Genomic DNA, 25,059 nt, shown 5'->3' on the forward strand with positions numbered 1-25,059 from the left:
TGGTCGCGGACTTCCAAATGTCCACCTCATCCAGCACACTCTTGCTTCCAGCAACTGTAATACAATCCATAAAGACAATAAGCAACCTGAAAAATACTCACATTGACAAAAAACGGATCTAATATAATAAATCTTACCCTTTTTCTTCTTGATCGACTCCGAGCTAAACTTCGCAGTTTCCGCCTGCGATGTAAGTTCAGGTTGTTTGTATCTGAAGCTCCGGCGTGTCGATTCATAATACGTCTTACAGGCAGCTGGAAAACAATTACATGAGACTGGTATTAATAAAAACAGTCACGGTAAAATTAAACAAGGAATGAGAAACACATTAGAAGTTACTTACACACAATTTCGTCATGATCAGTGGTTAAATCTGGACTCGCGGAAATCGCTCCAAGCAGAAAAGAGCTCACGGCTTCGTTATGAGGCGAGGATAGTCTGTGTAAACAAAATGTGCAGTTTTAAGCTCGGATCTATTAACGCATCCATTTCCTTATACAGCTGAATAAAAGCATATTCTTTAAATCGTAACGTTACATTACCCATGCTGTGGTTCATAGCGCCTGCAGTTTGCCTCAGAGTTATGAATACGAAGACAGCCTCCTGAAAATGAGTCCAAAAAGTTCGTCGCGTCCATGCAGAGATTGAGTTGAAGACGGTGTCCTGTCATTGTTGATCACGAAAAAGGAAAGCAGCAAAAAACATAAAAAAATAGTTTAAAGCTCGTCTTCTACGCGTCATGGGCATGACCTCGACCTCGCACCTCATTGGACTAGGGCTCTGATATGGAACGCGCCCGGGGCCAAATCTCTTTATACGAAACGCGTGACTTAAGACCGTTTCAACACGCCTGCTGCGTCCCAATTCGCATACTATCCGTACTAAATAGTATTCGAAGAAAGAATTAGTATGTCCCAAATCGTAGTATGTTGAAAAAAGTATTCCAAAGATTCCCGGATGGTTTACTATTTCCGGTCAGAATCCGAAGTGCAGATCGATGCGCACTCTAACGGCTGATATTGCCCACAACCCATTGCGAGATGGACGAGGATTCAATTAGAACTACAAACGCGGATAAAAAGTGTTTAAAAAACTACAAACATGACGGTTACGCGAGTCTGACGGTTAAATGGAGAGGATTAGATAAAGTGGTTTGAGTGAGCAATTATCAGTATTTAACCGGACGAAAAGATATTTATTCAATATTATCCACATTATATTTCTCCTTCAGCAGCATTGAGAACTTTTGTAATGATACGTTTGGCCATTAACTTTGCAAACACATGAGAGGAGTCTAAAGACCCACGCAAGGCAGATCAACGAGCGACTACATTTCTCTCCGATACGGTAGGAAATTAAATTTAAAGTGGGGGATTTTAACTGTGACGATGATTGACAGTTTAAACGGTGACGGGACGCACGTAACAGAGTCCGTTAAAGATGACGAAGTAGTATGTCCCAAAGCTTGCATACTCTTCTGCTACACACTCAAAAGTATGTACTTTTTCTTCACAAAAAGAGTACATACTTTTAGGACGTAGTATAAGTAGGCGAATTGGGACGCAGCCGCCCTGTTTTCCGCTTCAACGCAGCAATTTTTAACGTGTTTCTTTTGTATGTGTAGACACGCACATTCTGGTCGTGTAACAGGCATACACACACAGTCGACGCACAGTTTTAACATGTTAAGAAGACACATTTGAACATGTTTCTTAACGCGCACATTCTGTACATGTCGAAGTGTAATATTTTTTTTTTTAAAGCAGACTTACCTTTAGATGTAGCCTAGGCTACATACATATTAATATAAGATATAAATTAATTGCTTAACTGACTACTGTGCTAGAGTAAAGTAGCCTAATGTTACAATGTATATTAAGTAAATGCTTAATATTATACAATTATTATAATTTATCTATATGGGTTATTGTTTGTTTTTTAAAGTTAGGCTATATATAATTTCTAAAAGTATAGGCTAATTTACACAGCACATATTTATAACTGAAAACACACACAACTTTATTCACTTTCACATAATAATGTTTTTGTAATTTGGTGTTTAGTTTGTTGTATAGTTTGTTTATACTGTTCTGTCTCTGTTTTGTTTCCAGGAACATCTGATGAGTGCTATAATAAAATGACTTCATTATATTTAAAATATGTTTTGATATTCATTTTATTTATATTATTAATATTTTATTTACCCATAAACGTGTCTTTAGGAAGCCATAAGTTATAGAGACAAGAATAACTTTTGCCATTTAAATGCCACATTCATTTACTGAGGACCCATACAGCCAATGATCATGTGTGAAAACACTTATACATAAATTGATCACTTAGAAATCAAAACTAAGGTTTGAGAAAGAAAGAATATGCATACAACAAAATATATTGTTTCATAGCAGCTTCAGTAACAAGTTCAAAACAAATTCTGCTGTAAACCGGCTCTAACAAGACAATATAGTGTCAATATTCAGCTCAAGTGACTTCAGTGTTGATTCAGTTCAGTTGATTTCAGTTCAACTGTAAATTCCTCAGTTGTGCATTGTGTGTAGTTAGATATATGCAAAAACAACATTTTTGGAAATAGTTAAAATAGTTTTGCACAAAGTGTTGCTTTTGCAAGAGATGTCTGATGTTTTGTGTGTAGAGTTACAAGAAATGGAGCCATATTTTCAGAAATTGTGTGTAAGCAATTAGATAAAACTGTAAATGAATCCAGTTTATTTTAGTTCAGGACTCATAGTCCAGGTGTTAGTAATCTGTGCTTAATCTTTGTTCCAGGCAACAATTTTTTAACTCACGATTAACTAGATTAAGGCCTACTCTTGGCATAATTTAAACCCTGTCCAGGAAACCACCTCTTGAAAATCTGCATTGATAATTCATAAAATGTGGTGTGAGCTCAATTTAAATGACAATTACAGAAAAACACAATCTGACTTAACTATAAACAAACAAACTTGTACTTTTCACATTTATGATTAATAGCCATTTAAAAAATCATTCACAGTGCAGGGTGGAAAAATTAATGTTGGTATGTAAACTGTATGCTTTACTTGATTTATTTGTGTGCTTTGGTTCATTGTCTTGTTGGATCACATAACCTCTCTAAAGGTTGAAGACATGAACTGCTGTCCTGTATTTTTTTATTTTTTTTTACATAACATTGGTTATTGCTAATGACATACAGAGTAATTAATCTACACTGTGAGCCCGGACAAGTTGAATCTACTTAAAAAATTGGAGCAAACTGGTTGCCCTAAAAATTTAGTAATGTGTACTAAAACGAGTACATTTAACTTAAATTTAAGTTAACATTTTAACTTAAACTTTAAACTTGTTTTAGTCAAAAAAATTCAGAACCTAGATAAAACTCCCCCTGCTGCTACTCTGATTTGCATTTGTGTAGCTCACAGCATGTTCATTTACATGATAAAGCCTCCCCTAGAATTAAGGGGAGGGGGGGTCATGGGGGGACAACTGCCAAGCAAGGCCCACGTCAATTTCCGACAATTTACGGCAGTTTTCGGTGTTGCCTGCAAATTGCCGTGCACAGTCGTAAACCTGAAGTTTCACGGCAATCTACAGTGTCACATACTGACGAAAATCCCACTTTTCATGCAGTGAGAAGACAAGAGAAACAGGGTCAAGTAATTGTCGTTAACACGACACTGTTTTCAAATAAAAACGGAAAATTGTGAATGCGTTTTGACCGTTCATTTACACGACAACGGCTTTTTTAATGGGGGGGGGGGGTGCAAACGGGTTTCAAAACGCAAGTTTTTGTGAACTAAACCCATATACAGTAAAATAAGTAAACCGTATCGTCTCTGTGCACTACAAAAAAGGTGACTTCGTGCGCATGCGTATGAAGTGTTCAGGCCTGCCATTAATAAAAGGGAAGAGCGGGGTTAGTTGTAACCGGTTGTAACACACACGGTTTAACACTTTCCACACATGCCAGGATGATGAAACTGGTGTTCTTAAATGTGCATGATCACTTTTTAGGGCACACTTTTTAAGTAATTACACTATTTACCACACTAAATGGCTGTTATAAGAATTAAATGGAATCAGTATCAACAAAATCCATCTTACCGTTTATCAAAATCCACTTGCACTGTACAATTGCCTAAATAATGTAAGGAGATTTTTAGATTTAAGTTCTCAATGTAATATTTTAAATATAGAAATATTAAATGTTGGGGAAAATATAATTATTCCAGGCATATGAAACTATAAATCTGCAGTATAGTTGCCGGCATAATGGATTCTAGAATCATTCAACTAATTCTTTCATACCGACCGAGACGGTGAATTATTCGAGAACGAAACCTATAGCCTACTTTGTTTGAATCTATTTCTGATGGAAAAATAAAGCAAAACTGTAAAACAAAAATTGACAACGTTGTCTATAAAAATTGTCAATACTTATTGTTTATTGAACTGTTGTATAAAATTAATATCGCATTTTGCAATTGTGCTGATAGCTACTCAATAGCACACTTGCTCGTATGATATTGCTTAACTCATTGAAGCAAATCTGAGCATGTTCAACAAAATAGTAGCCTAGTCCTCTATAGCAGTAGGATACCGCTTCTTAAACTGTGCCGTTTATTAAAGCGGCTGGTTGGACTATACGCGGCCAGCCAAGCGTCGGTAAGCACCCAGTCGTGATCATGTTCATTTGACTGCTTTAAATGTGAGAAATCACCCTAAAACATCAATCATACAAAAGAACAGATTCCTAAGATCATATTCACAATAATAAAATAATGAATTTCCATGCAGCGAGAGCGATAGAGAACGCGTTATACTCATAGCTCAACAGCGGCTGGTTGGACTATACGCCGCCAGCCTAGCGTCGGTAAGCACCCAGTCGTGATCACGTTCATTTGACTGCTTTAATAATGAGAAACCCCCCTAAAACATTAATCATACAAAAAAAAAAACGGATTCATAAGATCATATCCATAGTATTAAAATAATGTATTTCCATGCAGCGCCCATGGGTGAACAGATGGGCGTGAGTGCATGCTATTTAAACAACATGGCGCTGGACGTGAAAATGAAAACTGCGTCAGGCTGAAACTAGCAAAAAACACTTGCATCACTCCTGGCGTCGCATTGCACTGGGTGTATGATAGGGCCCATAGGGTGCAGTCATATAAAAAGATTATTAAAACATAATGATTTAAAATGTATTTTCAAGTAGAACTTTTCATTCAACATTATTACAAAGTGAAATTTAAATAGTTATTTATCTGCAAGCATATATATATATATATATATTAGTGCTGGGAATCGATAACATTTTTTACTAATTAATCGCATTGTTTTCTGTAATTAATCGCGATTAATCACGTTTTTTATATTTTGGGAGTTTTTGATATTGTAATAATTTCAGTTACTCTCCAAACTAATGTAGAAACAATTTAAAGACAGCATATTTTAAACATTTGTTGTAATGACATCTTTTTATGAATGAAGGCCTCTATGAAACATTAATGATGTTACTTGTGTCTACCGAATTTCATACTCGTACGTGAAACATAGCACAAATGGCGCTTAATTGAAATTTTGTAGGTGGCGCTATTTGAGCCATTTTGCCACGCCTAATTCTGAAACCCATATCAGACGTAAATTTTCGCCACTTCTGACGCGTGTGCAAAGTTTCATGAGTTTTCGAGCATGTTTAGGCCCTCAAAAATGCGATTCATTTGGGAGAAGAATAATAATAGGCTGAGCAAATACAATAGGGTCCTCACACCATCTGTGCTAGGGCCCTAATAAAGCAGACTAAATAGTGATATTTAAAAAAATAGTTTCTAGTAAAACATTTGAAATGTAAAATCAATGCAGAGATGCCGTTTTTATTACTTAAAGGTAGGGTAGGTAAAAATGATCTAAAACACTTTTGTCCAAATTTGTTTAAACTTTCTTTATATGTCAATACATAATTAAAATGTAAGTACTCTGAAAAAGAGAGTATAAAAATCAAGTGACTCTAGACTTTTTAATCTGCAATAAACACCGCTCATTATTTTCGTTCGGGCCGAAACAAGTGATTGGCTTGGGCGAGTGTCACTCTCTCTCGCGACCATGGCTACCGCCGCTTTTGCTCCAGGATCTGCCCACATGCGCCCCAGTGTTGCCAAGTCGGGCTACTTCAAACACTGTTGCCGCGGCTGTTTTTCATGTCCGCAGGTTGAAGCGACCCCAATTATGTGATATTTTGCCCCGGGATTTGCGAATTTTAGCAGGCAGCTCTACCAAAAAGACACATATTTTACCCCCCAAATGCGATTTTTACCGGAGAAACACGATTGGGCTTGTTTTGGGCTAGTTTTGAGTAGCAATTGGGCGGATTTTGTTGTGAAAACCTGGCAACCCTGGCGCACCCGTTTGATTTGAAGAGTTCAAGAGGCTGTATTTCTGCTGGACAGGTAATCTTTCAATTTGATTATAAATTTTTTTGGTTTATGTTTTCATGAAGCATGTCTCACTAGCACACGTAGCTGCCTAATATAGCTAACATAACATTACTTAGCATAAAGTTACAATGTTATACACTTAGCGAACCATTAGTAGAGATGATAAATACTCAATATGCTTAGCTCAAGTTGATCGCTGTCGTGTTGAATTTCGCAAAATGTAACTTTAGATAACAAAATGCATGTGTAAAAGCTAGTACACCGCATCCAGGAACTTTTTTTAGAACTAAGTTAGCTTTAGCTACTACCCTCTGTCTAAACTCTTTTACCATGTTCACCGGGAACTTTACCTGCACGTTTATTTCGGCCCTTGGTTTGTTTTTATAAACCAACGTTTACTGATGTTTTTATCTTGTATCTGTGTGTGTCGTAGACACTGTGTTGTGTGTGTATTTTAAACTTTACCAGTATCGTTATTCTAGCTTGATAGTGAGTACTAAAAGACATCTTATTTGTTTATATTCATAATGATAAAGTTAGATTTTTTATTACATGTGATTCTGACATGATGTCACAACATGCACTTCTTCTCTGCTCGCCTCAGGTGAATAATGCGTCTTCCAGCTGAGCGTACATGTGTTTTGGGGGCGTGGCTTTGGAAAGAGCCCAGAAGGGAGAAGGTGGAGTGAATGGAAATAATGAGCTGTCTTTAAAACAGTCGGAGGAGGTCTACAGACACTAAATTTTTATACTTTCTTTTTCAGAGTACTTACATTTTAATTATGTATTGATATATAAAGAAAGTTTAAACAAATTTGGAAAAAAAGTTTTTTTAACCAAATCTTACCTACCCTACCTTTAACAGGTAAGGTATTTTATTGAAGAAATGAATTGCCAAATGCAGCTCTCAAACAGAGTTTACTGTATTATTAAGCATTATCTATTGTGAAGGATCATTTTCACCCGCAGTCACTCAGAGCAGAAGCACAACCCAAACAATGTTCTTACCAAGCGGTAACCTCCCCCAGTTTCTGTTGAAGCCAAAACGGAAGTGACTTAAACTGCACTTCATCGACTGGCCACTAGGCTCCAGAAGGAGCAGAATCTCACTGAGGCTCATGTTAAAATGCTCAACTTTACAGCCAGTGGTGGAATGTAACGAAGTACAAATACTTTGTTACTTTACTTTACTTCAATTCAATTCAAATTTATTTGTATAGCGCTTTTCACGATACATATCGTTTCAAAGCAGCTTCACAGAAAATGCATCTACATTACAATTTAAATTGATTTGTACATGTTATGCATTTCAGAAATGCACATATACAAAGCACACAGATTAGTTAACTATCTATTATTAATCAATATAATAACTATGTGTGGCGGAGGGGGCGTGGTTTTGCAAGGTCTGTAGCGGGAGAGAGAGAGCCGAGCCGAGTGGTGAGTAAGTAGGTCAAGTGCAGATGAGTAACACCTGTGTCTGATTGCAGTAATTGGCATGGAGAGACTGCATATAAGCTGCAGCGGGGAGAGAGTTGGGAGAGGAGTGTGAGCTTTAGAGAGGGGGAGATGGCGTATTCCTTGTCTGGCAACCCAGCGGGTGCGAAGGGAAAACGGCAAGGCAGGTTAAGCGACGGCTGTGTTGTGAATGAAGAGAATGATAGGGGTAATGTTAGCTTAGAGGAAGAAGATGAAGCAAATGAAATGAATCTTGAGGAATGGACTCAAGTTGATCAGATGTCGCAGAAGCGCAAGGACAGAGGTTCAGACTCTGAGGAGTTTGCTGGAGGAGGAGAAGGAAGAATTAAAACGATGAGGAAGGAGGATGAGTACAAAGTTATCTTGATGTTTGAAACAATGGGTGAAATGAGTAACCCTATGCGATTGACGAAACTACTGAAAAAATCTGTTGGTGAAATAAAATCAGCCAGATACCTAACTAACAATCGAGTGATTGTAATCTGTTGTAACAAAAAGCAACAAGAGTTGTTGGTTAAAATGAAGGAGTTTGGAGGAACAGGAGTTAAATGTCATGTACCTGGCGAGGTGAATGGCGTGAAAGGGGTAATAACTGGTGTCCCATTGTCTTTATCAGATGACATTTTAAGGAGCCAGTTAATAAGTGAAAATGTGATAGATGTGAAAAGACTGACAGCAAACAGAAATGGGAAAAAAGAATTAAGTACAACCGTCATGATATTAATGAAAGGGAAACTGTTACCAGCAAATGTTAAAATGGGATATGTGTGCTATCCAGTTAGACCTTTTATAAAACCTGCATTGAGATGTTTCAATTGCCAAAGGTTAGGACATGTGGCGGAAGTATGCAAGGGAAAGAAGCGTTGTTGTAAATGTGGAGGTGAGCACGGATATGGGGAATGTGGGGATCTAGTTGAACCTAAGTGTTGCAACTGTAGAGGTCCTCATAGTGCAGCTTATCTAGGATGTAATGCACAAAAACTAGCTGTGGAAGCAAATAAGTACAGGGTAGAGCATAATGTTTCATATGCTCAGGCAGTAAAGACGGTTCAAAATGAACAAGGAAGTAAGATGATTCAGGGTAGGTCAAGTGCAATTGAAACATCAGACAGGGGAATCAAGAGAGACAAGCCAAATATAGATGCAAGTATGCTAATGGTTAGCAAAGTAAGCTTCATTGCATTTATTGCTGAAGTTATCAACTGTACAGCACAAACAAACAAAAGAACAGAGAAACTGAAAATCATAATAGCAGCAGCAGCTCGTCAGCTGGGTATAAATGAGGTAACAGTTGAGGAAATCCAGATATTATTGGAACAATCTGAGAATAAAGCAAGCTCCCAGGAAGGCCCAAACCAGAGCAAGGGTAAAATAATAAAATGACATGCAGGATAGTTCAATGGAATGCTAGAAGTCTGACTGCGAATGGTCAAGAGTTTAAGAAGGTTGTACATGATATATTAGACCTTCCTGATTTAATATGCATCCAAGAGACTTGGCTTAAACCGCATTTAGACTTTGTCATTCCAGGATATTTATCCATTAGAAAAGATAGATCAAGAGCAACAGGTGGAGGGTGTGCAATGTTTATAAAGAGTGGGGTGGCTTATAGGGAAGTAAAGGTAGAAACACAATATGAGTGCATTAAGGTGGAAGTGTGGACAAATATAGGAAAAATAACAGTAATAAATTATTATAACCCATGTGAACAAATATCGTTAGTGGAGTTAAATAATATTTGGAGTAAAGAAGAAGGTATAGTAATATGGTGTGGGGACTTTAATGCTCACAGTATGGTATGGGGAAGTCCAAAATCAGATAATAATGGCACAGTGGTGGAAGAATATATGGAGGATAATTCTTTGGTATGCTTAAATGATGGTAGGGGGACAAGGTTTGATATCAGGAGACAAATAAAATCATGTGTAGATTTAACAATAGTGTCAGCATCAATAGCAGTGAAATGTCAGTGGGAGGTGCTAGCGGATTCATCAGTTGGAAGTGACCATTTTCCAATACTTTGTTCAATAGGATTAGAAATGGAAAGAAATTTGAAGATAAAACAATATAGGTGGAAATTTGAGAAAGCTGATTGGGAGAAATATAATAAAATATGCGAATTAGAATTAAAAAGGTATAGTACAGAGGATGATATTGATAAATATGCAGAGAAAGTAAGCTTATGTTTGATCAAAGCAGCAGAAGAAAGCATACCAAAAGTAGAAGGAAATAGGAGGAAGAAAGCTGTTCCATGGTGGAACGATGAATGTAGTAAGTCAATTAAAAGAAGGAATGAAGCATTTAAAACATTGAAAAGAACATTGACATCAGAAGCAGTTATAGAATATCAAAGGGAGAGAGCAAAGGCTAGACGGACAATTAAACAGGAAAAAAAGAAATACTGGAGAGATTATTGTGATACCATAGGGAAGGAAACGGAATTAGGAGAGGTATGGAGTATGCTAAAGAAAATGATGGGAATATATAAAACTAGGAATATGCCAGTAATATCAGGAGAAGGAAGGACAGCCATTACAGAAAAGGATAAGGCAGAATTATTAGTGAAAACATTTCAAAAAGCGCATAGTACAGAAAATCTCGATGAGAGTTAGAAGGAAAAGACAGGAAATTTTAAGTTTACATCAAGATGTATATATTAAAAGACCGGATGGAAAAGAAGCATTAGATGCTGATTTTGAGATATGGGAACTTAAAAGAGTATTAAACAGGACAAAACGAACTGCACCTGGACAAGATGGAATATGTTATATTATGCTCAAGTATGCAAATGATAGTATTCTAAAAATAATTTTGGACTTGTATAATAAAATTTGGAAGGAAGGTCGAATTCCAAAGTCATGGAAACATGCAATAGTAATTCCAATAGCTAAACCGGGAAAAGATGCATCATTAGCAGGGAATTACAGGCCAATTGCACTTACGTCAAATTTATGTAAACTGATGGAAAAAATAATTGTAAATAGATTAAATTATGTACTTGAGAGTATGGGAGCATTAGCACCTAATCAATATGGTTTTAGAAAAGGGCGATCAACTTTAGACGCTTTAGTAAAGCTGGAAACAGAGGTTAAAAAAGCTTTAGCAGTCAAAGAGGGATTAGTAGCAGTTTACTTTGATATGGAAAAAGCTTATGACATGTTATGGAAAGAAGGATTACTTATTAAAATGAAGGGTATTGGAATAGAAGGTAGAATGTTTAATTGGGTTTTAAGTTTTTTATTTGATAGGACAATTCAAGTTCAAGTTGGTAGTGAGGTATCTCAAACTCTAAGTGTGGAAAATGGCACACCTCAGGGAAGTGTGATTAGTCCTATACTTTTTAATATTATGATTAATGATATTTTTGGTAAAGTGGCGTTGGGAATTAATACTGGTTTATATGCGGATGATGGGATAATGTGGAAAAGGGGAAGGAATATATCTTTTATTATGGATAAAATCCAAGATGCTATAGAAGTAGTTGGAAAATGGTCACTAGAATGGGGTTTTAGATTTTCAATATCTAAAACATGTTATCAGATATTTACAAAAAAGAAGAGTAAGGAAAATAAAATGCTAACATTATATGGGTCATCGTTAGAGAAAGTGTCAAAGTTTAAATATCTAGGATTGTGGTTTGATAACAAGTTAACCTGGAAGGAACATATTGATTTTATTTTAAAGAAATGTGGTAAAGTTTTAAACTTAATGAGAGCAGTAGCAGGTCAAGATTGGGGTGCTGATAAACAGTCATTAAAGGGAATTTATACTGGTATTATGCGGTCAACATTAGACTATGGGTGCATAGTTTACGAGTCAGCATCATCAACTTTGCTAAAGAAATTAGATGTCATGCAAGCTAAGGCACTAAGAATCATTTTAGGAGCAGTTAAATCCACTCCAATAGCAGCATTGCAAATAGAAGCATCAGAAATGCCATTATTTATAAGAAGACAAAAGTTGGCTATGGCATACTGGATAAATTTACAGGGACAAAGAGATAACCATCCTGTAAAGGAGGTCTTGAACGAAAGTTGGGAAATTTTTAATAAAACAGGTAAAGGTTTTGCATGGAAAATAAAGAAGTGGGTTAATGAAGATGGTCTAGACTTAAAATCATTTGCTCCAATAATAGTAATTTCCCCAATTCCTCCTTGGATGTTGTCTCAACCTGAAATTGATATAAAATTACATGAAAATAGAAGTAAAATGGATGAAGTTGTTAATATAAATCAATATGTTAGGGAGTATATAAGTAATACATATTTCTCATTTTTACAAATATATACAGATGGGTCGAAGAGCATTGAGTCTGGAAGGACAGGGATTGCATTTTACGTGCCAGAATTTAAGGTTAGGAAGGCTGGAAGGTTAACAGACGGAACATCAGTATATACAGCTGAGATGACGGCTATTCTAATGGCATTAGAGTGGGTGTATGAAGTTAGACCTGATAAAGTAATTATATGCACTGACTCAATGTCAGTTCTTGGGAGTTTACAATCAATGGAAACGAATAGAATCGACATTTTAACTGAAATATTGATCAGGATATTTAGTTTAGAACAGGTGGGAATAATAATTAAATTTATGTGGGTTCCAGCACATGTGGGAATACAAGGGAATGAGGAAGCAGACAAAATAGCTAAAGAATCATTAAAAAGGAAAGAACCAAATATAAACATTATGCTTAGTAGATCAGAAGGAAAACATTTTATTTTAAAAACATGCAATAAGAAATGGCAGACAGTTTGGGACTCGGGTCATACAGGTAGGCAATATTACAGGATACAAAAAACCATAAAGAGAAGTAATATAAATCATAATTTAAGTAGAAGAGAACAAGTTATATTTACACATTTGAGAACAGGACATTCAAATTTAAATTATACTTTACACATTATAGGGAAACATAATACTGGTTTATGTGAGGAATGTTCAATGGAGGAGACAGTAGAGCATGTATTGGAGAAATGTAAAGCTTATAATGAAGAAAGGAAGATCTTAAAGGAAGAATTAAAAGCAGTAGGTTGCCAGAAATTCAATATAACTAAATTATTATATGATGGACCTAATTCAGGTAAAAAAAAAATGCAATTATGAGATGTATTAAGAACAGCGGGTTATTTAATAGGATATAGAAGTAGTTAGTTTCATTCTCTTCACACTCCATCACAGTAGGTGGCGGTATGCACCTTAAAAGTTGGTTCGCAACCCGCCATAAAATCAAAAGAAGAAGAAGAAGAAGAGTTGGGAGAGAGAGAGTTTGGACTGGGACCTCACGTGACTGCCTGCCTGAGAAACGCATTTGAAACTGAGTGATTAAGCTGACTTCCTTTTGAGAGTGTTTGCTGTGTTGATGCGCCCACGAGCGCCTATTTTGTTTGTATACAAACTTCTGAGAATAAAATCGCGAGTCCCAGTCACGCCGACCCCGCCTTCTTCCTTTCCTCACCCACATACATCGAACCTCATCACACTATGCACAGAAATAAGAATACATGTTGTTAATGAATAGGGTATATAGAGATGAGCATGAGTGCGTGTTGATGCAGAGCTGCGTCATCTGAAGTCCTCGCAGGAGTTGAGTCGTCTCTTCACAGGTGATGGTCATCTGAAGTCTTTAGGAGAAGCTGGATCCAGACTGGAGCTGACGGACTCTCTAGTTACCTCGGGATGGGCGTCCCGAGATAAAACAGAACAGAAAAATAATTAGCGTAGCTGCTGTTCAAGGCATTAAGCAAAGACGATCATGTGCATTGATACAACTATAGAGTACAAGGTTAGGAGATGCATCATGTGAATGCCTGGCTAAAGAGATGCGTCTTTAATCTAGATTTAAACTGGAGGATTGAGTCTGAGCCCCGAACATTATTAAGAAGGCTATTCCATAGTTTAGGTGCCAAATATGAAAACGTTCTCACTTCTTTAGTTGACTTAGATATCCTTGGTATTACCAGAAGCCCAGAGTTTAGTGATCTTAAAGATCGTGATGGGTTATAAGGCGATAGAAGATCAGTTAAATACACAGGAGCTAAACCATATAGGGCCTTATAGGTCAGTAGCAATACTTTATAACTGACACGAAACTTAACAGGTAACCAGTGTAGAGATGTTAGAATTGGTGTTATGTGATCATATTTTCTTGACCTAGTAAGAACTCTAGCAGCTGCATTTTGGACTAATTGTAGCTTGTTTATTGAGGAGGCAGGACAGCCAGCTAGTAGTGCATTACAGTAATCTAGTCTAGAGGTCATAAATGCATGAACTAACTTTTCCGCATCAGAGACAGATAGCATGTTTCGTAGCTTAGCGATGTTTCTGAGGTGGAAGAAGGCTGTTTTTGTAGTATTTGAAATATGATTTTCAAAAGACGAGTTGCTGTCTGATATTACACCCAAGTCTTTAACTGTAGCAGATGAAGTAACAGTACATCCTTCTAAATGTAAATTATAATTTAAGAGATTCTGTGTACCAGTTTTTGGTCCAATAAGTAATACCTCAGAAATGTACAGGTCATCCAATATTTGATATCTTTAACACACTCTGTTAGCTTGGATAATTTAGAGATTTCATCTGGTCCTGCTGAAATATATAACTGAGTATCATCGGCATAACAGTGAAAACTAATTTCATGTTTTCTTATAATATTACCAAGTGGCAGCATATATATTGAGAATAACAGAGGGCCTAACACAGAGCCTTACGGCACTCGATAATTTACCGACGTCATCTTAGATTGTTCCCTGTTTAAATAGACAAATTGGTAACGCTCTGATAGATACGATCTAAACCACTTTAATGCCCGTCCCTGAATACCAGTGTAATTTTGTAGACGATCTAAGAGTATTTTATGATCTATGGTGTCGAATGCAGCACTAAGATCAAGTAAAACTATTATTGAGATACAGCCTTGGTCAGCAGCTAAGAGTAAGTCATTTGTGATTTTAACCAGCGCAGTTTCTGTGCTATGATGGGCTCTGAATCCAGACTGAAATTTTTCATAGATATTTTTTTCTTGTAAGTAAGAGCATAATTGAGCAGACACAATTTTTTCTAGTATTTTAGACAGAAATGGAAGATTTGAAATAGGTCTGTAGTTTCATCTAGTTGTGGTTTCTTAATGAGAGGTTTTATAACTGCCATCTTGAATGGTCTTGGGACATGACCCAGAGTTAAAGATGAATTAATAATATTGAGAAGAGGCTCTTCTGCTACAGGTAACAGCTCTTTCAGTAGTTTAGTTGGTATTGGATCTAATAAACATGTTGTTGGTTTAGAAGCAATGATTAGTTTATTTAGCTCTTCCTGTCCTATAGTTGTAAAGCACTGCAGTTGTTCTTCAGGGGTGATAATTGAGGCTGAATCGTAAAACCCTGTCAATGGTTGTACATTCATAATTTGTAATATAAATAATATAAGTTTTTCTGATGTTTGCAAATTTTTTTTTGTGAAGAAATTCATAGTCATTACTACTAAACTGTACTAGAATATTTTGTTCAGCTGATGTGCGTTTATTTGTTAACCTGGCCACTGTACTAAATAAAAACCTGGGGTTGTTTTGGTTATTTTCTATCAGTTTATGGTAATGCTCAGCCCTGGCTGCTTTTAGAGCCTTTTTATAACGGGAAGTGCTGTCTTTCCACGCGATTCTAAAGACCTCGAAACGTGTTTGTTTCCATTTGCGCTCTAGATTACGAGTTTCTCTCTTGATAGCGTGAATAATACTGTTGTACCACGGTGCAGTACTTTTCTCTCTCACCTTTTTTAATCTGATCGGTGCAACCGTTTCTAATGTACTAGAGAAAATGGTGCTCATACTGCTAGTCATTTCCTCTAGTTAATTTGTGTGTTTGGGTACACTGAGCAGCTGAGATAAATCTGGTAGGTTATTTGTGAATTTCTCAATAGTGTTTGGGAGAATTGTTCTTCCTGGTCTTTAACGCAGAGCAGTATGTAAAATATCAGCAGTACGCACTGTGCACGTTACAAGGTAGTGATCAGTGACATCATCACTTTGCGGTATGATGTCTATATCAGTAGGATTGATTCCATGTGATATAATTAAATCTAGTGTATGATTAAAACTATGAGTGGGCCCATTTACATTTTGCTTGACCCCAAAGGAGTTTAATAAATCTGTATACGCAACCCCTAGCGCATCGTTGGTATTATCTACGTGAATGTTCAAATCACCGACAATCAGTGCTTTATCGACAGTAACCATTAGGTCTGATAGAAAATCTGCAAACTCTTTTAAGAAATCAACATAAGGCCCTGGCGGTCTATTTATGGTAGCCAAAGCAAAAGCTAATATGGATTTTTTTTCTTATATCTGAGAGTGTAACATTTAGCACAAGCACTTCAAATGAATTAAACCTGTGTAATGTTTTCTGAGTAACATTTAGAATATCTCTATAGATAGTTGCAACACCGCCGCCACGACCAGTCAGATGGGGCTCGTGCGTATAACAGTAACCTGGTAGAGTAGACTCATTTAGACCGAAATAATCATTAGGTTTAAGCCAGGTTTCAGTCAGACATAGTAAATCAAAGCTATTATCTGTGATCATTTCATTTACAATAACTGCTTTAGGTGTGAGCGATCGAATGTTAAGGAGACCTAGTTTTAGACAATGTTTTTGTTCATTTCTTTTAAGATTATCTGGTTTAAAAATGATCAGATTATCTCTAGATCCTATAGAGGATTTTGACATAAATATTCGTGGAACAGACACAGTTTCTATACAATGCACTACAGAACAAGAACTGTCAAGTGTAGTTTGACTTACTAGTCATATTTTCTTTGGATTGTACAGGTTTTGTATACGTGCCAGCCTTTCACACTCATTCAGCACTGGGGAACCATCTCAGAACTCGAGTCCTGAGATGGACCTGAGATGGTTCCCCAGTGCTGTCCTTCGGCTGCTCAGGAGTCTTGTGACCCTCCATGATCCATTTATGCTGCATGGCTTCCTGTGGTGTCATGCACATCTTGGGGTCCCACCTGGAATGGATAGTAATACATGGTCAGTACATTTACATTCATCAGACAAATAAACAAATCTCTTGTATAGTAATCAAAATGAACATACGTCAGGCAGCGTCTCACAAAATCCAGAAAGTCTTGATCAGAGTGCCCCAGAATACTGGCCAGAGGTCTAGATCTGGGTCTGACTACAGTCTTGAGTTTCCACTCATGAGCTATAATAGAACAAAACACACAATACTAGTTCAGCACATATAGCAGACTAAAAACAACTGAAAAAAAAATCACATCATGTGTGTGTTTTGAGCTCACCAAAGAACGCAGTCCAAAATTCAGATTTTTCTATATCATCAATGGGAGGCATTCCAAGGACCTAAACAATAAAACAGAATCCAGGAGGGTCATGAAAATGCAAGAATAATCTCAAATAAAACCAAATCTCGCACATATTTAAAGCAGCACTAGGTAACTTTTCAACCTTCATAATATATTTTCAAGACTCTTGTGATGATACATCGACTTACAATAGGTTGAATGACACGTCTGCCATAGCCTGACGGGGTCTGTATCGTTTTTAATCGTACTTTTAAACTTTGGGTTTCGGGTAGTAACCCGAGAACAATAAGAACTACAAAATTCGACCGCTTTACGGCATATACGTCACTTCCACCACCACCTCCACTTCCTTAAATTCGGACGTGCGAGCCCAACTATCGTTTGTTTGCCAGATGTTATAGTCATGGCCGAAGCAGCACAGAAAAATAAGAAAGCAAAGGTTTTCTCGAAGGAAAGCAAAAAGAGGAAACGAGAAAATGATCGGATTAAAGGCAGGACGAGGATCAACATTGGGCCAGCGTTTGCTCGTTGGCGTGAGCTGAAGGAGGTTATTACCTACCACTCAAATATTGAATTGAAGTATCATATAGATTCTGTAAAACGGTAACCAGTAGACTAGGCTACTATAATGACGCTGGCTTGTAAACGTGAGCATCGCGATCATTTGGCATTTGAAAAAAAATAAAACCTATGAAATTATATTCATATGACATGCTGAAACATATGCCACTGTACCTGGGATGAAGACATTTCACACGCGACGCAAGCAGAACACCTGCATGTGAACTCCTGCAGTGTTCAGGGCTATCATGTCAAATGCACGTGCACATCCCCTGATGTAGAATGACAGAGTTTACGACAGTAGTAGAGGACAATACTGTTTCCCAACTGTAGGGGGACCCCGAGAGCAAAACCTACCTAGTGCTGCTTTAAACACTTACTCTCTCCCATTCAAAGCCTCTATAACTTAAAGGGTTAGTTCACCCAAAAATGAAAATTCTGTCATTAATTACTTACCCTCATGTCGTTCGACACCCGTAAGACCTCCGTTCATCTTCGGTACACAAATGAAGATATTTTAGTTGAAATCTGATGGCTCTGAAAGGCCTCCATTGGCACAATGCACGGTTCACTCTCAAGACCCTTAAAAGGTATTAAAGACATTGTTACAAAGTCCATCTCACTACAGTGGTTCTAAAATAACTTTATGAATCATGAAGCTTCGAAGCGTTATGAATCAGTGAGTCGAATCAGCAGTTTGAATCGCCAAATTTCAGCAGTTTGATACGGCCTGGATTTTGTTGTCTCTCAAACATTACAAGCACACACACATTCACACACACACACACACACACACACACACACACACACACACACACACACACACACACACACACACACACACTCACACACACACACACACACACACACACACACACACACACACACACACACACACACACACACACACACACACACACACACACACACACACACAATTTTTTTATTACATACACACACACACACACACACACACCACTCTGACATCCATACCAACACACCCACACAGTTACAGCTGCATCATTTATCAAATTGGCTTTATAATATGCATAAACAGAAAACAGGAATAAAGTGAGCATTTGCTTTATTCGCCAAACCTGAAAAAAAAAAAGGCATCATCTGGTAAAAAATAGTAAAAATTAAAAATCTGAAGCCTTGCCAACAGAATAAAAGCCTATTCACAAAGATAGCATCATTTTATAGTTAAATGGCAATGGGATTGAAAATTAATAGGGACATTTTGAACAAATGATGCTAAGAGGAAGGCTGCGTTCGAAACCGCATACTTCCCTACTATATAGTATGTAAAAAGCAGTAGGCGAGCGAAAAGTATGTCCGAATCCTTTGTATTTATAAAAGAGTAGGCGAGAACTACCGGGGTTTTGGACTATTTCTCGCGAGATTCGGACGTGCGTATAGGCCTACTACTGTTGCGCTTGAATATGCCTACTTACCTACTATATAGTAGGCGAAAACAGTACGTGAAAGGAGTAGTATGTTCGAAACCTCAGTAATCATAAAAGAGTAGGCGAGAAGTTCCCGGATGGCCTACTGATTCCGCCCAGATTGTGAAGCACCCATCGTCGGATACTTTTCTATCCCTGCCTTCCCATGAGGCCACAGGAAAGGATACGTCAGGCGGAGAAAAGTGAATCAAATGTGAGTATTACTAACCAAAATCACGGTTCCCTTTCGAGGGAACTCGCACTGCATCGAGACGACACTTTGGGGATGCTCCCTTAGCATCAGTGAATCTGAAACCAGAATGCCAACTAGGCCAATCCGATTGGCGTGCGTGATGACGTAATCGTGACGGCATACCCGGAAGTATAAAAGGGGAGCTGGAACGTAATGTCGGCAGTTAATGCTCTTCAGCATAGGCGCTCTGTGTCAAAAACTGTCTGTCTATTTATTGTTGTACGTCAGTGAAAGTGTGTGAATGATGGAGTGTGAAAAAACAAGAGAGTTTAAGCAGTGTGTGCATCCTTGCCCTCGCTATATGTCGGGCTCGGATACACACCTGCTGTGTGTGCACTGTCTGAGCGTTCAGCATGCTCGAGCGGCTCTCGAGGGAAGAAGCTGGGCGAGAAGCTGACGCTCAGGGTGCTCCGCTCTCGGCTGGCCGTGTTTGATGAGGCCGGCCAGCCTCGTGAGCCCCATGGTTCTGGACCCGCGGTCAATGAGGCGGCTCGGCGTCACAGAGCATGGGGTTTACAGCGGGACATGTCAGAGGGTTTTGGGACTGCTGCGGCACTTTCCCGATCCTCCTCTGACAGTTCCGAGGATCTTCCTCCCCGTGTGGAAGCCCGCTCTGCGGCTTCTTCCCCCGGGGCGGGAGGTCCGGTGCTCGTTCTCTCCGGTTCCGAGGAGCCGGAGGAAATAGGCACCGAGGCGGGGGATGAAGCAGGAATTGTTTCATCACTTCATCCACCCGCCCAAGAGGAGCTGGTCGAGGTGTTGACCCGGGCGGTGGCTAAATTAAACATAAATTGGCCACAAGAGGCTCTGGAAATCCAGCCACCCAGTAGGCTGGATGACCGGTTCCTCTCGCACCGGGTTCAAACACCTCGCCGGGGCCTGCCTTTTTTCCCGGATCTACACACTGAGGTGTGCAGATCTTGGAAAAAGCCCTATTCCTTGCGTGTTTCAAATCCTCCGGTGTTGGATTATTCCAACGTTCTGGGGGCACGCGAGTCGGGCTATGGGGCGATGCCTCGGGTGGAGGAAGCTCTCGCGAGCTACCTTTCACCCGACTCTGCATCGTCCCTTAAGGCTCCGGTTTTGCCCACCAAACCCTGTCGGGACACCTCATCATTGGTGGGCAAAGCTTATATGGCGGCTGGTCGGGCTGGTAGTTCCCTGCACACACTCTCCATTCTGCAGACCTACCAGGCCGATCTCCTTAAAGAGCTCGATGAGGGCGAGGGTCCCTCTCCGGAGGATATTCTGGAATTAAGGAAGGCTGCAGATTTGTCTCTCCGCATCACCAAGGAGATGGCCCGTGCTATCGGCCGCTCCATGGCTTCAATGGTGACTGTGGAGAGGCATCTCTGGCTGAATCTGTCGGGATAAAGGAGAAGGATAAATCCTTCCTCCTGGACTCCCCGATTGCGCCTTCTGGACTGTTTGGAGACGCGGTTAACGCCGTCGTTTCCAGACACCAGGAGGCGAAGAGACAGTCAGCAGCCTTCCACCAGTACCTCCCTCGCCGCTCAAAGCCTGGGAAGGCTGGCCCTAGTGGGCAGCGTCAGCCGCCATCCAGCTCCTCGCACCGAAAGGTGCAAAAAGAGAGCGTCGCATCTAGAGCCCCTCCCCCGGGAGCCTGGCAACAGAGGCGACGCTCTCAGCTGCAGTCTTCCGCTCCTAAGGGCGATCTACGGAACGTCCTTCAGGCGCGGAAGGCTGCTGGGAAGAAGTCCTAGCTGCGGCAGGCCTTCTAAGAGCGGTCCCTCCCGCGGAGGAACAACCGAGGTTGTTTCCTCTGTGGCGCTCTGGGGAAATGGATGTGGTAATCCCGCCGTCTATGACGCTTCGGGCCACATCGATTTCCCGCGAACGCATGCTGCACCAGCCGCCTCTGGAAAGACCTGCGGCTGGGCAGCTCGCGCGTCCGCACACGGAGAACCGTTCCCAACTACTTCCTGCCGGTCAGCCCCTTCAGGGGGTTGGGAACGGGAACCGTGTAACACCCGACGCCAGCCTCGAGAGGCTGGTTCCCTTAGTAGATTATCTCGGCGCATGGAAATGCCTTCCGAATATTTCTACATGGGTCCTGCGTACTGTAGAAAAGGGTTACAGGCTGCAGTTCGGTCATCCTCCTCCAAGATTCAGGGGATTGTACTGGACTACAGTGGTACCCGAGCGGGTTCGGGTAATGGAACTAGAAGTAAAAACCTTGTTAGCGAAGGAAGCCATAGAGCGTGTTCCTCCGCTGGAAAGGGAGTCCGGGTTCTACAGCTGGTACTTTATAGTTCCCAAAAAGGATGGAGGGTTGCGTCCGATTTTAGATCTGAGGTTTTTGAATCTGTCTCTGAGGAGCTTCAGATTCAAAATGCTCACCATTCCCATGATCGTGAGTCAGATCCAGTCTGAGGACTGGTTCGTCACGATAGATCTGAAGGACGCATACTTCCATATCTCCATCCTCCCATGTCAGAGGAAGTATCTGAGGTTCGCTTTCGGGGGCGAAGCGTACCAATATCGAGTGCTTCCCTTCGGCCTAGCCCTCTCCCCACGCACGTTCACGAAGTGCATGGATGCAGCTCTGGCTCCAATAAGACTTCAGGGCATCCATGTGCTGAATTATATCGACGACTGGCTCATACTGGCCCAGTCGTACGATATGGCGGTCCGGCATCGAGATGTCGTTCTGGCCCACATAAGGTGCTTGGGGCTGAGACTCAACACGAAAAAGAGCGTGTTGACGGCGTCCCAGAGGACAACGTTCCTCGGGGTCGTATGGGATTCGACGACGATGCGGGCACAATTGTCTCCCGCGCGAGTCGAGACCATACTGGCGATGGTCTCAGGAATAAGGCTAGGCCACAACATTACTGTGAGGCACTTTCAGAGGGTGCTGGGGCATATGGCAGCAGCGTCCAACGTAATACCTTCTGGCCTGCTGAACATGAGACCCCTCCAGTGGTGGCTGAAAACCAAGGGGTTTTCCCCCAGAGGGAATCCTTTCCGTATGATCAGGGTAACGCGCAGATGCCTTCGTTCCTTAGTCATATGGAAGAAACCTTGGTTTCTGTCCCAGGGGCCAGTGTTAGGAGCGTCCTGTTGCCGGAAATCCGTTTCAACAGACGCCTCCCTCACTGGTTGGGGCGCAGTCATGGACGGCCGCTTTGCGAGGGGCCCGTGGGAGGGCCGTCATTCCTCCTGGCACATAAATTGCCTGGAGATGATGGCGGTCTACAAAGCTGTGCGGTCCAACATGTCCTGGTATGGACAGACAATATGTCTGTCGTAGCGTACATCAACCGCCAGGGGGGTTTGAGGTCGCGCCCTCTTTGCAGACTGGCACGTCAAATCCTCCTGTGGTCCCAAGGGAAACTGTTGTCCATCAGGGCAATGTATGTCCCGGGGGTCCAAAAACAGGGAGCAGACATCCTGTCGAGGCAGGGGCTGAGGCCCGGGGAGTGGCGACTCCACCCAGAGGTGGTGGAGGCCATATGCAAGAGGTTCGGCCCAGTGGAAGTGGATTTGTTTGCGTCTCGAGAGACGTCCCACTGTCCACTGTGGTTTTCCCTCACGCATCCAGCCCCCCCGTGGCCGAGGCTGCGTCTGTACGCATTTCCCCCGATTGCTCTGCTCCCGGGAGTCCTGGACAGGGTCCGGCGACAGGGGGTCAGCCTACTTCTAGTAGCACCAAGTTGGCCGACTCGAGTTTGGTTCTCGGATATCATAGCTCTGCTAGCAGGTCAGCCGTGGGAGATTCCTCTGAGGAGGGATCTCCTATCTCAGGCGGCGGGTACGATATTTTACCCCCGCCCGGAGATTTGGAACCTGTGAGTCTGGCCCCTGAGGGGGCCAGGTACCTAGAGGCTGGCCTATCGGCAGAGGTGATAGAGACCTTACTCAGTTCCAGGGCTCCGTCGACGAGGAGACTGTACAGCCTTAAGTCGAATGTATTTTCCACTTGGTGTAGAGAGCGTGAGGTGGACCCAGTTAACTGCCCAGTGGCTTCAGTGCTGGAGTTCCTCCAAGATCGCTTCTCTGCAGGGCTTACCCCGTCCACACTCAAGGTGTACGTGGCTGCCATTGCGGCTTTCCACACTCCTTTGGGTGATGGGCCTCTGGGTAGGCACCAGCTGGTTGTACAATTCCTCCGTGGGGCTCGGAGGATGAGGCCTGTGGCTCATTCCAGAGTTCCAACCTGGGACCTGGCAGTGGTTCTCGAAGGCTTGGCTGAGGCCCCCTTCGAGCCATTGGAGTCAGCCAAACCCAAGAACCTGACCCTTAAGGTGGCTTTTCTCCTCGCCATTACCTCTCTCAGGAGAGTGGGAGATCTCCAGGCTTTGGCGGTAACGCCAACCTGCCTGGAGTTTGCCCCGGGAGGAGTAAAGGCCATCTTACACCCTAGGCCGGGCTACGTGCCTAAGGTGCCATCAAGGGTGGTCAGGTCATTGGTTCTGCAGGCATTTCATTCTCCGCCTCACGTGATGGCGGAAGAGGGGAGACTTCACCTAATCTGCCCGGTCAGGGCTCTCAGAGTTTATTTGGCGAAGTAATCAGTAACTGGATTGTCCAGGCAATTACCATGGCCTACCAGGTGCGCAGTTTGCCTTCACCTGTGGCCGTGAGGGCTCATTCCACCAGAGGCATGGCCTCTTCGGTGGCCCTTCTTTCTGGGGTCCCCTTGCAGGATATCTGCGAGGCGGCCAGGTGGGCTACCCCACACACCTTTATCAGGTTTTATAGCCTGGATCTCGCTGCGACGCCTGGTGCTAGGGTGCTCCAATCCTAGCTGTGCCCGGTCTCCGACTTCACACTAGGGCAGGCGCTACCCTTCGGTGTGGCCTAGTTGGGATTCGTTCCCCAAAGTGTCGTCTCGATGCAGTGCGAGTTCCCTCGAAAGGGAACTGCTCGGGTTATGTATATAACCCTTGTTCCCTGAGAAGGGGAACGAGCACTGCATCCCGACGCCACACCTCGGCGCGCCTGGAGCGCATGCTTCAGAGCAATTACTGCCGACACTACGTTCCAGCTCCCCTTTTATACTTCTGGGTATGCCGTCACGATTACGTCATCACGCACGGCAATCGGATTGGCCTAGTTGGCATTCTGGTTTCAGATTCGCTGATGCTAAGGGAGCATCCCCAAAGTGACGTCTCGATGCAGTGCGAGTTCCCCTTCTCAGGGAACAAGGGTTATATACATAACCCGAGCAGTTCCTTGTGTTAAAATCACATTTGTTGGACTACTGTAGAGTAATGTTAAACTGTTGAATTGTTGAAAGTGTAAAGACGACAGACAGTATAGTGTAGTTGTGATTGGGCTGTAGAAACATGTTTTATTATGTATGAGCTCCAGTAACACACACACACACACACACACATCTCCAAAGTGGATTTACATAAACGATATACTTAAAGATAAAGATGCTTACTAAATGTTTATTTAACATCTGACAGGAACATTTTCGATAAGTATTGCAGATGACATCACAGCATGAAATAGACATCTGATCAGAATGATGTGTGTGCTATAATGTAGTTCTGTTGTCAACACTGTTAACTTTACATGAACGTC

General features: G+C 41.3%; 1 protein-coding gene across 1 annotated transcript in view; it reads left to right on the forward strand.

Moving 5' to 3' along the window:
- traf3ip2b (TRAF3 interacting protein 2b) overlaps window positions 1-25,059 on the forward strand; it is a 1,379,907-nt gene that overhangs the window by 319,752 nt on the left and 1,035,096 nt on the right. The window lies entirely within an intron of this gene.

Source organism: Gobio gobio (assembly GCF_949357685.1).
Source record: "Gobio gobio genome assembly, chromosome: 19".
In the NCBI taxonomy this organism is placed as follows: domain Eukaryota; kingdom Metazoa; phylum Chordata; class Actinopteri; order Cypriniformes; family Gobionidae; genus Gobio; species Gobio gobio.